An 18,140-nucleotide genomic window follows, 5' to 3' on the forward strand; every position below is an offset into this window, starting at 1 on the left:
CACTCTCCATGAAACACAAAAAAACTTTTTTGTAAAAAAAATTTATGTTGTAAATAAAAATTTTTACAAACAAAATTTTGTAAAAACAGTAAAAAGACTGACTGTATTCACACTGCCTATGGATAACTTGACTTTTTCCTATATTATTTAATTTTTACTTTTTTGGATTTTTGAGGAAGATTAGCCCTGATCTAACATCTGCCACCAATCCTCCCCTATTTGCTCAGGAAGACTGGCCCTGAGTTTACATCTATGCCTATCTTCCTCTACTTTATATGGGGTATGCCTGCTAGAGCATGGCTTGACAAGTGGTGCGTAGGTCTGCACCCAGGGTCCGAATCAGTGAACCCGGGCTGCCAAAGTGGAACATGTGAACTTAACTGCTGCACCAGCAGGCTGGCCCCGATTTTTACTTTTTAACTAAAAATGATTCCAGAAAAAAAAAACATATTCATATACATATACATACTGATGCTAATAGCCACTTGGTTTATATACAGTTCTTCATACCATAAAAATTCTGATATGTGTATAATTATACCTAATTAATTTATCGTAGCCAGGTGTTTCTTTAAAATGGATTCTAACAAATGGCCTTACAGAGCAAAGAGATTTGAATTTAAATAAAGGCATTTTTGACCTTTTTACCATTCTCAGTTGTTTTATACCATCTAATTATCACCACACATTATCATGTTTACATATAGTGTCTCATGCGTTCTGAGTTGTCTCTAACAACCTCATACTATGAAACAGAAGTTGGAATGCAGGGTGATATGGAAACTTCTAGTCCCATAAACATTGTTTACTTGAATCCATAGAAATTGCTAACAATAGATTCCTGAATATAGTGCAATGAAACAATTTGTCTTAAAGATAGCTCTCTTAAATAATCTCATGCAATGCTAAAGTGTATTTATGTTAAAGTGACATTTGAAAATTAACAAAATTAATGACCCAAGAACTCCTATATTTATGGAAGAACTGAGAGAGCACTCAATTCCCACTTCTAAACCAAGGCAGAATCACAAAAGTGACTGAGGATAAAAGGGTTGGCATATTGGGAGTTAAGCCGTTTTATTTTTCTTTAGCTGGGCATTTGAAAATAATGTCGGTGGGACAAGAAAGTGAAGAGGGCAGCTGCATTGCACAGTTCCAGAAACCAAATAGAAAATCAAGAAATTGGTGCTCTTTTATGTTGTGCAACCTGGAAGCTGTGGCCACAATCTCTGTATTGTCCATTTATTGAGTAATACTTTATCCTGTGTGTGAATCATTGCTCTACTTTTACCAGTGCCGGTTGGATGTGTTCTTTAAATGCCTACAGTTGATTGATATTTCAAGAAAGTGTATAATAATCATGAACATTAAGCTGTACAACTTGAGTCTTAATACAGTTAATTTATTACCACAAAATCTGTAAATACAAAATTTGTGTAAAAAACAACAGAAGTAAGGTGTGCAAGACGTAAGAGGTTATGCATTTAAATCTTTCAGGTAGTTTCATATTTCTTCTGAAACCTCACCTGGAATAAACAGAAACATAGATTTTGCAGTTATTTTTGTTTCCAAATCATGCCTTTGCCTAATTTGTTGTTATGGAGTTTACTGCTGCTTTCTATAAAGACAGATTACTCTTCAGGCAAAATCCAATGAAATTAATGTCTTTTTAATTTTTGGAAAAGTGATTTTAGTGATAATTGTTAATGCCTTTTCATAATGTGTTGCTGCTATTTATGTAATGACTCCAATACTAAAATGCCGAATGTAATCCTGTGGGAGATATTGTTGATGCAAGTCTCAAACCACCTAACTAATTGCCGATAATTTTCCATCAGGTAAACCTAAGAAAATGACATATTTCTGGTACCTAAGAGCTTTACTACCATTGCCCACTTCTCTGGTGCAAATTTGAAAGAGACAGAGTCATCTTTGGTCACCTTCTTCTGATTCCTTTCCATACTCATTTTCCCTCAGGTCTTTTGTGGCTCCAGGGATGCCAAATTTCTTCAGGCTACACTCTGTTTAGGCAGGATTCAGACTTTATTTTCATAAACATGGTTTCCCCTGCAGACCACGTAGTCTAACTCTCACTCCCGATTAAATCTAGAGCATGAGTAGAAATGTACTGCTGAAAATTGGATAACCTAACTTACTTCCCAAAGAATTTATGTTTTAATAGAGAATAGCTGGTGCCACTGATAACTCTAAACATAATGCTACATAGGTATCTATCTACTTATAAACTCTTTCCTTCAGAAAATAGTCGTATAGCCCTGAGTCACGGGCCATTATGAATAAGTTCAGTTCTGATAATGGTATCGAAGAAAACCAGGTTCACTAAATCTCCTTATTCTTACAAACAATATTAGAAGCGCTCATGGCTTGAAGAAGACATCTTTGATTAAAAAAAGCAGCAAGTTCTAATAACAAAAGAGATAGTTATTCTACGAAATATTTTATGAAAGTTGCTCCTTTTATTTTACAAAAATATCCTGAACTTTAATATAAGACATTACTACAGTTGAAATTTTGTAATAAGAAAGATCTGAAGTTTCTTATAAACTAATAGTGTATAAATTTTGCTTTTGAAAAAACTTTTTGATATCTAATGCACGTATAGAGAGTGGTTAAATAAGTATACAGCTAGATAAGTTTTCCACAAAAAGAAATACCCCTGTAACCAGGACCCAGACCAAGAAACAGAATATTACTAGAATCTACAATGCCTTCTACGTCATTCTCTTGTCACTGATCTCCTACTCTAAAGGAGTACTTTCTTTCTTGACTTTTACCATGATAGATTAGTTCCTATTTTCTTACCCACACAAAAGTGGATGTATACAGTATGCACTGCTTCATTCCACGCCAAACACTTGTGCTGTCCATTCATGTTGAATGGATGCAATTGCAACACATTCAATCTCACTGTTGTATAGTGTTCTTTTGTACAAATATATCATTATTTATTTACCTACTTTCATGTTGATAGGCAGTTGTTTTTCCTTTTCCTGTTACCAATAATTTTAGTGTGAACATTCTTGTACATGTCTTTTAATAAAGATAGACACTCGTTTATCTTGCTTATAAAATAAGGAGTTGAAATTATTTATGAGTACCAGTGTACACAAAATTTTGATTTAGTAAATATTTAGTCATACAGTTTTCTACGAAGTATGCCAATCTACACTTTCACTATCACACTTTCAGTGTGTGAGTCTTCTGGCTTTTAAACATCTTCACCAACACTTAATGTTGTCTTCCACTTTAATTTTAGCCATTATGTATAGTATTTTACTTCCCTGGTGACTAATAACGTTGGATATCCACTTTTGTTTTTTTGAGGAAAATTAGCCCTGAGATAGCATCTGCCGCCAATCCTCATCTTTTTGCTGAAGATGACTGGCCCTGAGCTAACATCCATGCCCATCTTCCCCTACTTTATATGTGGGATGCCTACCACAGCATGAGTCGACAAGTCGTGTGTAGATTTGCACCTGGGATCTGAACGAGCAAGCCATGGGCCACGAAAGTAGAAAGAGCAAACTTAACCACTGCACTACTTGGCCAGTCCTCGATATCCTCTTTTATGAGATGTCTTTTAATGTCAAAATGCAGAATAGAAAGGCAGTTAAATGAGTTCAGCTTGATGGTTCTGAGGGTCCTGCAACTCATGCTCAACCTATAAGCCATCATTGCCACCTCTATTTGGGGTCAAATGGCCTAGAGATGTAATGTTTTCCATTGATATGAATATATCCCCACCCATCTGCTATTTTTTAATCACCCCAAATAGAAATGAGTATATGCATTGATAGATTTATATTAACATAGGTATAGAATATGATAGCTAGATGTTTAATAAAGAACATTTATTTTGAGCCTCGCTTTGGACAAAGTGGAAACTGAGGCCCAAAGAGGAAAAGTGATTTGTTGAAGGTCACAGTTACAGTGAGTTGAGAGTAGTCATTCAGACCCAATTTTGCTGTCATTGCTTCTCCAGTTCATAGATGTTTCTACAGAAGATTTCAACCTAGGTTAAATTTGCTGCCTCATCAGAAAGAGCCACATACTTATTGATTTAGTAAGAATTATTACTGTTTTATTTTTAAAACGTTGCTAAGGAGCTTTTCACCAGTATGGAGCTAGTTGCTTGTTTCATTATACATAGATCTAGTTGTCATCACTGGTTGAGTTTATGTTTAGGGATATCAATGCCTGAGCAGAAATAAGGAGCAATGATAAAAAACTGATCTATAACACTGAATCATTACACGAATTACTGAGGGATGCTATATATTGAGAGCCAGAGATGGGAAATGGAATCTACAAATGGTAGGATGATAGTTTGGTCAGTGACTGGGGCCTGACACATAGAGAATATCTGGCTATAAAATCTAGAGCAAGTGCTAAATCTGAAAGTGACGTAGAGTAGCAAGACAGAGTATAAACCAGTGAGGAAGACCTTGTAATAGTGAAAGTGTTCGCTGGTTTATGAATTGAAATCACAGTTCCATTTACTGCAGTGAATACTATCTTTAAAGTTTTGCCTACGCAGATCTGTGGTGAGGTAGGGTTCTGGCCAACCTAAGCTTTCAATAGGGAAAAACAGAATGGCAGCCTGAGGGTGACGAGAACCAAATGCTTCTTCCCAAATACTGAGCAGGTAATGTTCTAGAAAGTGCATGGCTTCAGCACAACACATAGATATTGGTTTCTTCGCAGCTAAGTGTGCCATTTCAGCCATGGTCTTGGGATAGGGCTACACAGAATAAAATAAAATATGGTACACTGGGTTTCATCATCTAAACTCATTTCTTGGCCATGTGGGTTCTGGGACTTAGATTAGTAGAGCAGTTTCAAGCATCTGGCTTGGACATGAGAATGGTATGGCTAGCATGGGAATCCATGAAGTAACCTCTAGTCAACTCTAAGAGCGAAGGCAGGGTCAGGAAAGGTATGTCCTAAGGTCGCTGGGTAGAGAGCTTGTAATATGACTTGAGACTAAGATCTGCAACTAGAATCTGACGGATTAGGTAGGCAGACTCTAAAGTCAACAAGGATCCATACTGGAGACTTCTTTTCATGACAAAAATGTCATGAACGATACTACCTTTTTACAGCAGCAAGGATTTTACCCCTGATGGGGAATTAATAGACTTTGTATGATCTTAAAGCTTTCTTCATTAACCTCAGATATATATATATATTTCCTTATGATGCATATGTTAATCCCATATTAAAGAGATGGGGAAACAGACTCAATAAGATTAACTAATCTAAGATCACATAGCTAACAAGTAAATGATAGTGCAGGTTTCCCCTGCTATCCAAAGGATCACTTTAGGCCGCTTTGCTTTTACGAAAGACCTATATTAATACCTATTTACACTAACTTGAAGGAAATTGAAGGGGATTTTTACTTTAATGAAAAAAGGCAAAAAGCAAAAACAGCGTTCAGCACTTGTATTGCGGGGAGCCATTATGGAGGCGGCAGGCACCCAGAGCAGCGAGAGCGGCGCCGCCATCTCCTTCCCAAGGAACTACTCTTGACACGTCAGCATCAAGCGTTATAGCTTTGAGCTGTGTCTGTGAGTATCTGTGCTTTATCTTGAGTATTTTGTTGGGTTACTATTTTGGGTCTGAGAACGCTCAAAAAAGTTTCCCACATAAATTAATGATAAATAATTCTTCTATTAATGCCATTTCGTCTTACAAAAATTTCACAGGAACACTCTACATCAGATCGCGGTGGAAACTGGTATACAGATTTGAGCTCAAGTCTGTCTGAATTCAAAGTCCAGCTTTTGTTTTGAACTCTCTCCCTTCTTGATTATTTTCTTAAACAAAAACGAAACAGAAGCAAACACAAAAATATCCTGCTGTTCTGACCATTTTAAAGTCTATTAAATCCGTGTTTTTAAAGAAAAACTTATAGAAAAAATAGTAAAGGATATTGTTTTTTCCTTAAACATATATATGGAAGATGGCCAGTGAATCCAATTTTACATAACATGAATAGGTTTAGTTTTGTTATTTTTTTTAAAGATTTTATTTTTTTCCTTTTTCTCCCCAAAGTCCCCCAGTACATAGTTGTATATTCTTCGTTGTGGGTCCTTCTAGTTGTGGCATGTGGGACCCTGCCTCAGCGTGGTTTGATGAGCAGTGCCATGTAGGCGCCCAGGATTCAAACCAAAGAAACACTGGGCCGCCTGCAGCGGAGCGCACAAACTTAACCACTCGGCCACGGGGCCAGCCCCATAGGTTTAGTTTTAGAGATATGAATATATTTACTGTATTTTAAGAAAGTAGATCAAGCGTAGAAGGGCTTTGGTTCATGATATAGAGGTCTTAATGTATGAAATCGTCTATGAACAACAAGCACATTATTTGAGATTATAAAGGAAGATATCTAAGAGTAAGAAATATTTTTATTTGTCTTAAAACTCTGTTCAATTAGTAATTGAAGATAGTTAACTTATTGAAAATTGCTTGTTTTTATTTTTTATTTATTTAATTTTTTTGAGGAAGATTAGCCCTGAGCTAACTGCTGCCAATCCTCCTCTTTTTGCTGAAGAAGGCTGGCCCTGAGCTAACATCCGTGCCCATCTTCTTCTACTTTATATGTGGAATGCCTACCACAGCATGGCTTGTCAAGCGGTGCCTTGTCCGCACCCCAGATCAGAACTGTTGAAACCTGGACCGCCAAAGCAGGAATGTGCGCACTTAACCGCTGTGCCACCAGGCCGGCCCCAAATTGCTTCTTTTTATTGTGTTGTTTCCTTCTTATGATGTCTGATGTATATAACACTCAGCACATTTTATGCACTAAAGGGATATATAAAATTAGAGAAGGGGATCTAAATGAAAAACCTGTATAACCCATTACACTCTCCTCTCAGGAAGAAAAAAGAGTGTCTCTATGTTCCTTTCTTGACAACGACCTAAAATAAAATGAATAATTTGTCAACCTGAAGTATTGTTATGGTTTTCATAATTGAATTAATTGTTGATGACAATGAGAAAAATGTAAACATTTAACTTAAGTTATTAGCACATATATTAAGATAATCTAACATTCAGTTACTCAGCAATGACCACTATTAAAATTGTGTTTAGAATAGGATTACATTTAATTTCACAGATACAGAGAGCCAACATAAATCATTACAAATGGAATACTAATGTAAATACTGCTTTATTCTTTGCATTTTTTTTAACTAAATACATATAAGTTAATAACTCTTCCTTTCAACTTTAATTGTATCAATTGGGCATTAAAGCTGCTTTTTTTTTAAACTTTAAAAAGTTTAATGCTATGAACCCTACAAGAGAGATGGAGCTCTCTTCTCCAGGCCTTTTGAGAAAGAAGGTCCAGCTACATACCGCACACTTGCATTCATGAAGTTTCTGTACATTTGTCAATTGCCCCATATCTGCTCTCCAGAGTGAGGGCAAGAAAAACATCCACAACTTGATGTGAAGTCTGTGAAGTGCAATATAAATCTAGAGTGGCTGATCCTGGGGATGACTACTGATAATAGTGGGGCAGAATGATGAGGAATAGAGGATCCAAGAAGTTCCCTACATTAAATGATCCCTGTTACTGATACTTATTCAATCTGACCAAAAGACAAGAAGCACAGAGGGATATCATCTAAGATGAACACACTAGAATAAAACAAAATAAAATAAAGGGAGTTGGGTTTTTTTTTTTCGTAAATGTACAGAGGCTTTTTTGCATCAATTTTATAAGGGACACTCATTCGTTTAGTCAATATTTTTAATGGCATCCTGGAGCCAAACATTGTAAATAGCAAAGTAAAAATATTGGTGAACATGATAGACAATGACCTTGCATTTGTGGAAATTTGAGTTAGGGCAGAAGTTTTTAACTTATTCATATGTATTCATTTAGTACTTGTATATTTCTAAGTGTTATGACAGAACATTTATAGAGTGACATTAGTACTTAGGAAGGATACAAACAAACCTAATTTAATCCAGTAAGGACCCCTTCTGTCTGAGTAAGTTTACTAAACTTTATAGTTTAAAGGGATAATTGGAGCCTTAACAGGGTAAGTTGAATTGACATGCATGGAGGGGTTGCTCTGCCTATGCTATCTCAGTGGGATAAAACCAAGAACAGAGAAGGGAGGTCTAAAAGGACCCTCTTTGCAAGCTAATTTATTACTACTCTTTCTTAGCTTGGAGAGATGATTAAGATCAGAAATGACTACTCCCTACACTCAATTTAAGCACAAAAATAAAGAATGCAAAAGAACTAAAAGATGTATTGGCGACACTGCAGGAATCTATGTCAAAGTAACTGAATTTAACTCTCAGAATCTCTAAGCAAATTTTTTTAGTGAAAACACAATTTCACCCAGAAGATAATTTAGTGCTAATTGTTTTTTTCAGGGCACTTTTCATATCATTATTCCTTAAGCTGTAGGTCAGTGGGTTTAACATAGTGATGACAACCATGTAGAAAACAGAGACCATTTTGTCTGTGTCCATGGAGTAACTCAAGCTGGGTCGCAATGCATGAACAGGAGTGTGCCATGCAATATAGCCACAGGGGTTAAGTGGGAAGCACAGGTGGAGAAGGCTTGGCGTTTCCCCTCAGCTGAGTTCATTATAAGGATGGTAGTTATGATGTAGCTATAGGAGATGAGGACTGTAATGATGCTGCAACCCAGAGCACAGCTACTATAAGTGAACATCACTATTTCATTGGTAGTTGTATATGAAGTGGACAGGGCTAGTAAGGGGGGCACGTCACAGAAAAAGTGATTGACAGTATTAGAATTGCAGAATGACAACTTAATCGTGCAAACAGTGAAGATTGCCGAATACATCAAGCTTTCAATGTACACAGTGGCCACTAGCTAGGTACAGTTTCCTGGACATGACAATTATATAAAGAAGTGGATTGCAAATGGCTCCGTAACGGTCATATGCTATGACAGCCAACATGAGGAATTCTACACCTGCAAAGACCCCAAACAAATACACCTGAATTGGACATAAATTATATGGAATTGCCTTTTGCTTAGATAAGAAATCAGCCAGCATCTTGGGAGAGACAACAGTGGAATAGCAGGCATCAAAGAACGACATATTCCTCAGAAAGTAATACATGGTTGAGTGAAGTCTGGAGTCCATCTTGATCAGCAGATCTTCCCTAGATTGGCAATCACTGTTATGTCATAAACCAGCAGAAAGAGCACAAACTGGCCCTGCTGCACATCCTGTCTGTTAGAAAGCGCTAGGAATAGGAAGTCAATAAACACAGTGCAGTTGTCAACAGCCAACACTCAGGTCTGGAAATCTCTGGTTGCGAAAGAAAGAAATGGAAGTGGAGGGTAACATCATCTTACCATTTTAATAGTTAAACTGCTGGTGTTTCCTATTTTTCAGTAATTATTAAAAGAGATAAACAATGTTAAGACTGCATGAGATAAACTAACTTCTTGGAAATATATCCAATTTAATGTAAATTGACAATGATAATGATAATATCACTTTTATTTAACATTGTACAGAGTTTGTATCACAGTTTCATTCAAATTAAATTATGCTCTTTCCACACCAACCTATGTAGTATTGATGATATGCTTTGCTACTTCTAGCATACTGAGAAATTGATGTCTCTGAGTTGAAGCAATACTTCTCAATTTAATTGGTCCACAAAACCCTCATCTTCTGACACAGTTGTTATTTTTTTTTTCAAAATTGCAAAAATGTTGTTATATCCTGTAATAGATAGGCATAGTTCAATAAGAGATGTAGGTAATGAACATATTTCTTTGTTTTTCCCTTATCATCCACAACTGTGGAGCAGGCAGATCTCTGGCAGATTCCTGGACATAACAGGCCTTGGATATATCCAGCCTCAATTAACAAGGGATAGAGATAGATGTCATCCAGGACTCACTGGAGCGGGGAGGATTGTAGTTGTTGGACAAGAGAGTGGGAGGGTCTCTATGAGTGATGCACTACAGTGCACAGACAAGCATGTGCCAGGCCTAACCTGGCTCGCACAAAATCTATTCACCAGCAGAACAGATGTGTAAGACACATGATTAAAGTTCTCTTGTGTCCACAGTCCCATGATATCAGAAAGAGTCATATCTGAAGTGTACCCCATCCCAATCCCTAGAAGTTTTAATATTGATTTACTTTTTCTTTGATGTCTGTTTCTCTTAAATATCTCTGAAATTTCTCCCCCTTTCGTGTAAAAGAGCTGATGGTCGTTGGAAGGCCAATTGAATTATATGGCCCACTGTTTATATTTTACCCAAGTCAAATATGTTATATATAATATTATCTATGACCTCCTCTGTTCTCTACAAATATAAGAAAAGTGGAGCTGAAGGTAGATTAAGAACAGAAAAAGAGTATCTAAATAATGCTCTAGTGATCATTGTGCAGGTCTCCAAACCCTTGGTCTGAACTCGTCTGAATATCTGTCTCTGTATAAAGATTTAAAAAATCCTTTCCTTGAAAAGAAAACATATTTAAAAAATGTTAAAGTACAGGTAAGATTAAAAGCAAAAACTGGCCACATACACGATCCATACTTGTATTTTAAAGTATTGTCTGCTGTCTATGTATATATGTATTTAAAATAAATAGCCTGATGAAAGTGATTAAAATAGGTTTGTATAATATTTTATACCTTCCTTTACTTTTATAACACAGTTTCAGCATAAAAAGTGTAAAGTAAATAAACAAATCTAAACTATAAATAATAAAAACAACAACATGTTTTTATATGTATTCCAGAACTACTGACACGTTTGTTTCATGCAATTCTACCTTCCAGAGGGTTCAGCATTGTCTCCTGGTTGATCTGGATTATATAACCATCCCTGGTCTGGTCCCTGCATGTTAAACACTTGGTCTCCCAGGATTAAGTGACAAATATGATAATACGATTTATCATCTGTTATTTCCTACAGGATGGGTGACTAAGAAAGAAATAAGTACTTTTTTTAAATGTTACTTTTGTACCTCTCTACCTTACTGTAGCCCAATATCATACTTATTTAACAATAGTAAAATGACTACGGTCAATTTGTGAGCATTGCTTATTTCTAGCTCAACAATCCTTATACAGGCATTTTTTTTAATTCCAAAATTAAGGAAAGAAATGCAAACCCACTTATGCTCACACACTTACACAAATACACCTACACAAACACTCTCCCATTAAACTTATTCACAAAATAAACATTTTTGTAAATACAGACAAAAAACTGACTATAATCACAGTGCATACAAATAACTAGACTCTGTTGCCTATGTAAGCAGATTTTTGATTTTTAAAGAAAAATTATGTCAGAATAAAGATATTTTATATATTTAAATGAGTGTTTTGAATAGAGGCAATGCATTCCTTTCTATTGATGCATGTTAATTTATGCAACCTATCCTCTGCTAATGGTCACTTAGATTATAGACAATCTTAGTATCATAAAAACTCTGATATGAATAAAATTATACTTACATAATGTTTCCTAGTCATTTCTTTCTGTAAAATAAATTCTAAGAAATGACCTTTAATAACAAAGAGAGTTAACAGTAAAAAAGGAGAATGGAGGACTTTTTAGGATAGATGTTTTATATTATTTAATTATCACCACATCTCATATATTTTATATTATCATTTATGTCTTCAGTTGTCTCTGACAAATTCATTATATAATACAGAAATTGAAATCCAGAGCTGATAAGTCTACTTGTAGTGTCTCTGAGACCGTAATCTACCTTGACTTCATAGAAATTGCTCACAATAGATTCCTGAATACAGTGCAATGAAACAAATTTGACTTAAAACGTAACTCTCTTAAATACTCTTATGGAATGTTAAAGTGTGTTATGTTAAAGTGATACTTGAAAATTCAAAAACTTAATGACCCATAGACTCCTAGATTTCTGAGAGAACTGAAAGACCATTCAATTTCCACTTCTAAACCAAGGTAGGATCTCAACAGGGATTAAGGGCAGAAGGGTTGCCACATTGCGATATAATCTGTTTTATTTATGTCAGCTGGGCACTTGAACTTTATTAACTTGATGTGAAGTGAAAATGATGCGCCATTCTAAGAAACAAATAGAAAATAAAGAAATTGATGTTCTTTGACATTGTAGAACCTGGCAGCTTAGAGGGATAATCTCCATAATGTTTGTTTACTGAGTGATATTTTAGTATGTGTGTGAATCATTGCTACACAATTACAAGCATAGGTTGCTATGTGCTCTTTAAATGCCTACAGTTACTTAATGTTCAAAAAATGTACAACAACCACAAACATTAGCTCTACATCTTGAGTCTTAATGTAGTTAACTTAACTGCCACAAACCCATAAGTGAAAAATTTGTGTAAACAACAAAGAAGTAAGATGTGCAATTCATGTACCAGATTATACGTTCTAATATGTTTCATATTAATTTCACATTTCTTCTGAAAAATCACCCTAATTAAACAGAAACACGCATTTTTATTTATTTTTGTTTACTTATTTGTCTGGTTTGTATTATGGAGTTTCTTCCTGCTTTTTATAAAGCTAGAATGCTCTTCAGGCAAATTCACTTAAATTGGTATCTTTTTAATTTTGGGCAAAGTGATTTTAATGACAATGTTTAATGACTTTTCATAATGTGGTGTTATTATTTGTGTGATGATCCCGATACTAAAATATCAAATTTAATCCTGTGGGAGATATTGCCGAGGAAAATCTCAAACCATCAAAGTAATTGTAGTAATTTTCCATCAGGTAAATGTAAGATAATGATATGTTTGTGATATCTAAGAGCTCTACGACCTTCACTACTCCTCTGGAGCATATTTGAAGTAGAAGAAGTCTTTGATCACTTTCCTCTGATTCCTTTACACACTCATTTTCCCTCAGGTCTTCCCTGTCTGCAGCCATGTCAATTTCCTCAGTCTGTACTCAGTTTATCAGGATTAAGAATCCATCTTTATAAACATGACTTCCCTTCCAGATCATGAAGTCTAACTCTAACTGACCATTAATTCTGAAGCATGGGCAATAGTACCTCCTACAAAATAGGTTAATCTAAATTACTTCCCAAAGGATTTGTTTTTTAATAGAATGACTTTCTTTAGCTATGGGAGGAAGAGAATTAAGGTAGACTTTAAAGCACCAGAGAAAAACAAGTGAGAAAAAATTCTAAATCTGCATGGCTTTTCTGGTATTGCTGATGCCCCTAAACATAATACTATGTAAGCAACTGTCTGCTTATAAACTTCTTCCAGAAAATGGTTGCCTGGTCCTGAGAATTCAGTGCATGATAGTGCTACCGAGGAAAACCAGTTTCACTAAGTCCACCTATTTCAGGAAATAAGAAAAGCAGTGCCTGTGGGTTACTGAAAACATCTCTGTTCTATAACCAAGGTTGCACTTTTTACTAACATAAAGGATAATCATGGGGCTGGCCCGGTGATGCAGCAGTTAAGTGCAAACATTCCGATTTAGGGGCCGGGGTTCGCAGGTTCAGATCCCAGGTCGGGATATGGCACCGCTTGGCACGCCATGCTGTGGTAGGCGTCCTACATATAAAATAGAGGAAGGTGGGCACAGATGTTAGCTCAGGGCCAGTCTTCCTCAGCAAAAAAGAGGAGGATTGGCAGCAGTTAGCTTAGGGCCATCTTCCTCAAAACAAAAAGAAAAAAGGATAATCATTTAATGAAATACACTGTGAATGCTGTATCCTGTATCAACTTTACAAGAATATCTTGAAAACATGTTTTATATAAGAAACTTGTCAAGATTTAAAAATTAATAATAGAATCCTTTAGTTGATTACAATATGATAGCCAATCATGATTGTTTTTAGAGAACTTCTTAAAGTTTTGTATCTATATAAACTATGTATATATTTTTTAAACAGGTGAATTTTTGAAAATTAAGAGTCTTTGTATCCAAACTCTAACCATCTGACCATAAAACAGAATAAAATGAGCATTTCACAGTCTTTCCGTGAGGCCTAGCAAAAATTGATGCTTTATAGGATAGATAGTTTGACATATATTTTAAAAACTATAGAGAAGTGAAATCATTAGGTTTTTATCCTTTAATATCTAGATTCTTTCATTCAATAGTATGTATATGTTAGTGCCTAAAAACATAGGTTTCCTACCTGTTCCACAAGATGGGCCAAATAAAAATTGGAACTCCAGGCTTATGGCAAGGAAAGGATTTTTATTTTGGGTGATATCAGCCAGGAGATGAGAGTGAGCCCTCAATTTGTCTCATTTCTTCTCATATCCCCAAAATATGGGAGGCCTGGGGTTTTAGTTTTGTGAGGAATGTGGCTGCTTGTAGGAGGGGTAGGGGGAGTCAGTGGCCTTGCTGGTCAGAGCTTTCCCACCAGCCTGCATTCTGCCTTGGGATGCTGCTGGTAGAAAAGAGGAGGAGATAATAAGGAATCCAGCTGGCTGTCCTTTCCTGTCTGACTGCATGGTAGATAATGATTCTGGAGCCAGGAAGCCAGGGAATAAGTAGGGAATGAGTGCTTGGGTTTTAACTCCATACATGCTGGGTTTAATGTAGAGGAAGTGATGTCAGCGCCAGTATCATATATAATATTCCTCCATGCTGTTGCATGTGATAATAGTTCATTCTTTCTCTTTGCTGTGAAGTGTCCCAATGAACAAATGTATTATAGATTATTTCTCAAATTCCAAATAATGCTACATTGATCATTTTTTCCACAAGCTTTGGGTGTACATACTCACTTATTTCTATTGGATATAAAACTAGGAATGGAATTTTAGGGCCAGCTGTGATAGATACTATCATGCAGTTTTCCAAAGTTGAATGTCAATTCTGACTTCTGTTGTTAATGTGTCAGAGCTGTAGTTGTTCCACAGCCACACAAGCACTCGATATTAATATTGTGAATCGCTTTTATTTTAGCTACTCCTCAGGTGAGTCATAGTACTGTACTATGATTTTAATTTTTATTTTCCTGAACCCTAATAAAGTGTATAACCATTCTGTGTAGTGTATGTTAAAGGCTGAATGCAGAATGGGTGGCCATTTAAAAGAGCTGTGTTTAAAAGTATTTGAAATTCCACAATTCACACTCTAGCCGATATCATTATTGCCACTGAAGTGAAATCAGCCTAAAGATACAATTCAGTTCTTTGTGTGAAGATGAAACCACTGTTTTGTTTTGTTTGTTTGTTTGTAAATATTCCCAATAATGGGAATATGTTTACACAGCATTAGAACCACAGATATATAAAGATGGATTATAGCAACTGGAAAAAACTTAGATATACTGTAGTGTGTAACCCTACTTTACAGAGAGAAGGGGACAGAGGTATAGTGAGGAAGAGCGATTTGTGAAACACCATGGTATTTATAATTGCATTGGGTGCCTCATTCACAGCATATTTCTGGAGTTGAATTTGCAGAGAGGTTAAATTTTCTGCCTCTTGCTTTAACAGAAATTCACATATACTGGGTTATATAGCTTACTACTGCTGTGTTCTAACAAATGTAGTTATACAGCCTGTCACTAGTATGTATCTATCTGTTTACCGTGTTACAGGTTGTTATATTTGGGCATATGGCCCTAATCTACCATCACTATGTCATTATTATCTTTAGAGATTTCAGTGCCAAGGCCATAAGAAAGGAGTCCATATACAGAAACAGGCTTAAACATTACCCACTTCACAAAGTCATTGGCAATATCCTGTTTGAAGAAAAATATTTTCTATCACTTCCTGGTGGATGTGTGAAAACAGTGTTATGTAATAATGTTAAGAGTGGAAGGGGGGCCGGCCCGGTGGTACAGCGATTATGTTCACATGTTACGCTTCTCAGCCCATGGTTCAGATCCCGGGTATGGACATGGCACCACTTGGCAAGCCATGCTGTGGCAGGTGTCCTACATATAAAAAGTAGAGGAAGATGGGCATGGATGTTAGCTCAGGGCCAGTCTTCCTAAGCAAAAAGAGGAGGATTGGCAGCAGTTAGCTCAAGGCTAATCTTCCTCAAAAAAAAAAAAAAAATGTGGATGGGATGGATGTGTATTAACTTAGATGACCTAGAATACACCAAAGATTTTGATATTATGTTTTCTATATTTCTGTAGAATTCCAACATGGAAGGGTTAGTTTAGGCCATTGGCCCCAAGTTTCTATTTAGTCATGAATGAGAAGGAACAGAATACATGACCCCAAAATATGCCACTTTGTTATTTGGATTATTTAGAGCAGAAGACAAGCAAGGCCCACTCACGAAGAACTGTTTACCTTCCCATTAACTGCCTGAAAGAATGTATGAGGGGCCTGAACCAGGAGACAACTAATACCAAAATATTGATCAGAAAGACTGTAACCGAAAGTTTGGTCTCTGAACCCGATGCCAATCCAAATAACGAGAACAGAGTCTTGAGTGGAAAAGGAAAGGTTTTTACTATGCCAGGCACAGGGAGCAAAGCAAGGGCTCGTGCCTCAAAAATTGCTAGCTCCCCGATGAGGACTAGGTAGGGATTTTTATTTGGGGTTTGGGGGAGGGCAGGGGGGAACGTGTAGCTTGTGCAGCTCGGTGCTTTTCCACCAGCTGCTTTTGGCCTTGAGAGGCTGCTTGCAGCCAGGCCGTGGAAGGGTGGGGGTGGGGGGGAGTGAGATAAGAGGATGGCAGGTGGGCGTCCTTCACCATTGTCTCATCTTCCTGTTTGATGTGGGTTCCAGCGCCCAGAGTTAAGGAGTTGAGGTCTGGGAAGCCTCTGCTCCTTGATATTCTTGAGACAGCAGCTTTCCTGGCAAACTTCAAGGACACATGATTAGCTAAACTTTAGTGTGCCTCCAACTGCAGGCCACCTGGGCTTTTAACAATTTGTAACTCCCATTTAGTTGTAAAGCTCAAGGAGTCCAAGTTTAAAGAAACAGGTATTTACATATGAGTGGAGCTAGAGAAGCAGGAAAGGGGGTGGTGGGTTTTAGTTTTAACCCCGTATATGCTGGGTTCAATGTGGGGGAACTGATATCAGGGCTGATATTAAGAGCCTGTAACAAGACTTCTCTAGATGGCATGGCAAACGTTGGTTTACCAAATATTTGCTCTTCTTATCTTCCTGTGAATTGTCTTCCCCCCCTTTGAAGCTCCAGACCCCTACCTCTTCTCCTTAGTTCTGGATGACATATAGGTAATTGACTGACTCTCTTTGGGTCTTACATCTTTGGGCTTCCCATATATGTGAAATCTGTTTTTCTCCTGTTAATCTGTCCTATCTAGATTGAATTATCAGAGATGCCAAAGAACCTAGTAGGAAAACAGTGAAGTTTTATTCCCCTCCATGAATCTGCTATACAGTATTCCCAGCAAATGATTTTGCAAACTCAGATGGCATAAATTCAGGGAGATGAAATGAACAACTGATCCATTAGATTTCTTCCATTTTTAGACACATTTATTGAGCTTAAGATAGCACATTTAAGAGAATAAAATTTCCTTCTTGTTAGTTTTCACTCTTTACATGTTTGTAAAGCAGCCGATATGAAGATCACACCAATCTTTACATGATATTAATGTCATATGTCACATGGAAGGAAGATGGCATGTGTATAACTTTGGAATAGTGGAAATCCACTGACTCTCTGATTGGTTGGACTTTAATATATTTCAAACAATATTTTCTGCTATATTGTGTTATTGAGAAAGATTAACAAAAGAGTATGGGTAAGTTGAAACAATATGATATGGGGGGAAACCCTTAAAACTTTTCCTCAAAATAGCATTAACCATATATATTTTTTTCCATCGTCATATTTTTCACTATTCTGTCACTGTGTCTCCTTTCCCAGCAAAGGAGCCTCTGAGGCTTTACTTCCATTCCACAATTCTTCACATAAGACATTTACATTTACGTAAAGGGCAAATTCCAATGGATAATTAAGAAGGCCAATGAATCTCCTATGGTCCTTCAAATATGCAGCCATACCCAAGTTTTCTCAAAAGCTGTACAAGTGTTTAACACCAGAAAGTTTGAGCAAAGCCAGATGATGCAGAGTACATCAAGAAAGTGCACAGGTGAATGCTTTTTACTTCCTGTGTAATTAATATGAATGTCTTTACAGATTAATTAACTTA

The 18,140-nt window shown here is 36.5% G+C and overlaps 1 pseudogene; it reads right to left on the reverse strand.

Annotated features, from left to right (window-relative positions):
* Positions 1–8,382: 8,382 nt before the first annotated feature.
* LOC124229161 (olfactory receptor-like protein OLF2) lies at positions 8,383–12,941 on the reverse strand (annotated as a pseudogene).
* Between the last annotated feature and the right edge of the window lie 5,199 nt (positions 12,942–18,140).

This window comes from Equus quagga, chromosome 17 (genome assembly GCF_021613505.1).
Source record: "Equus quagga isolate Etosha38 chromosome 17, UCLA_HA_Equagga_1.0, whole genome shotgun sequence".
Classification (NCBI taxonomy): domain Eukaryota; kingdom Metazoa; phylum Chordata; class Mammalia; order Perissodactyla; family Equidae; genus Equus; species Equus quagga.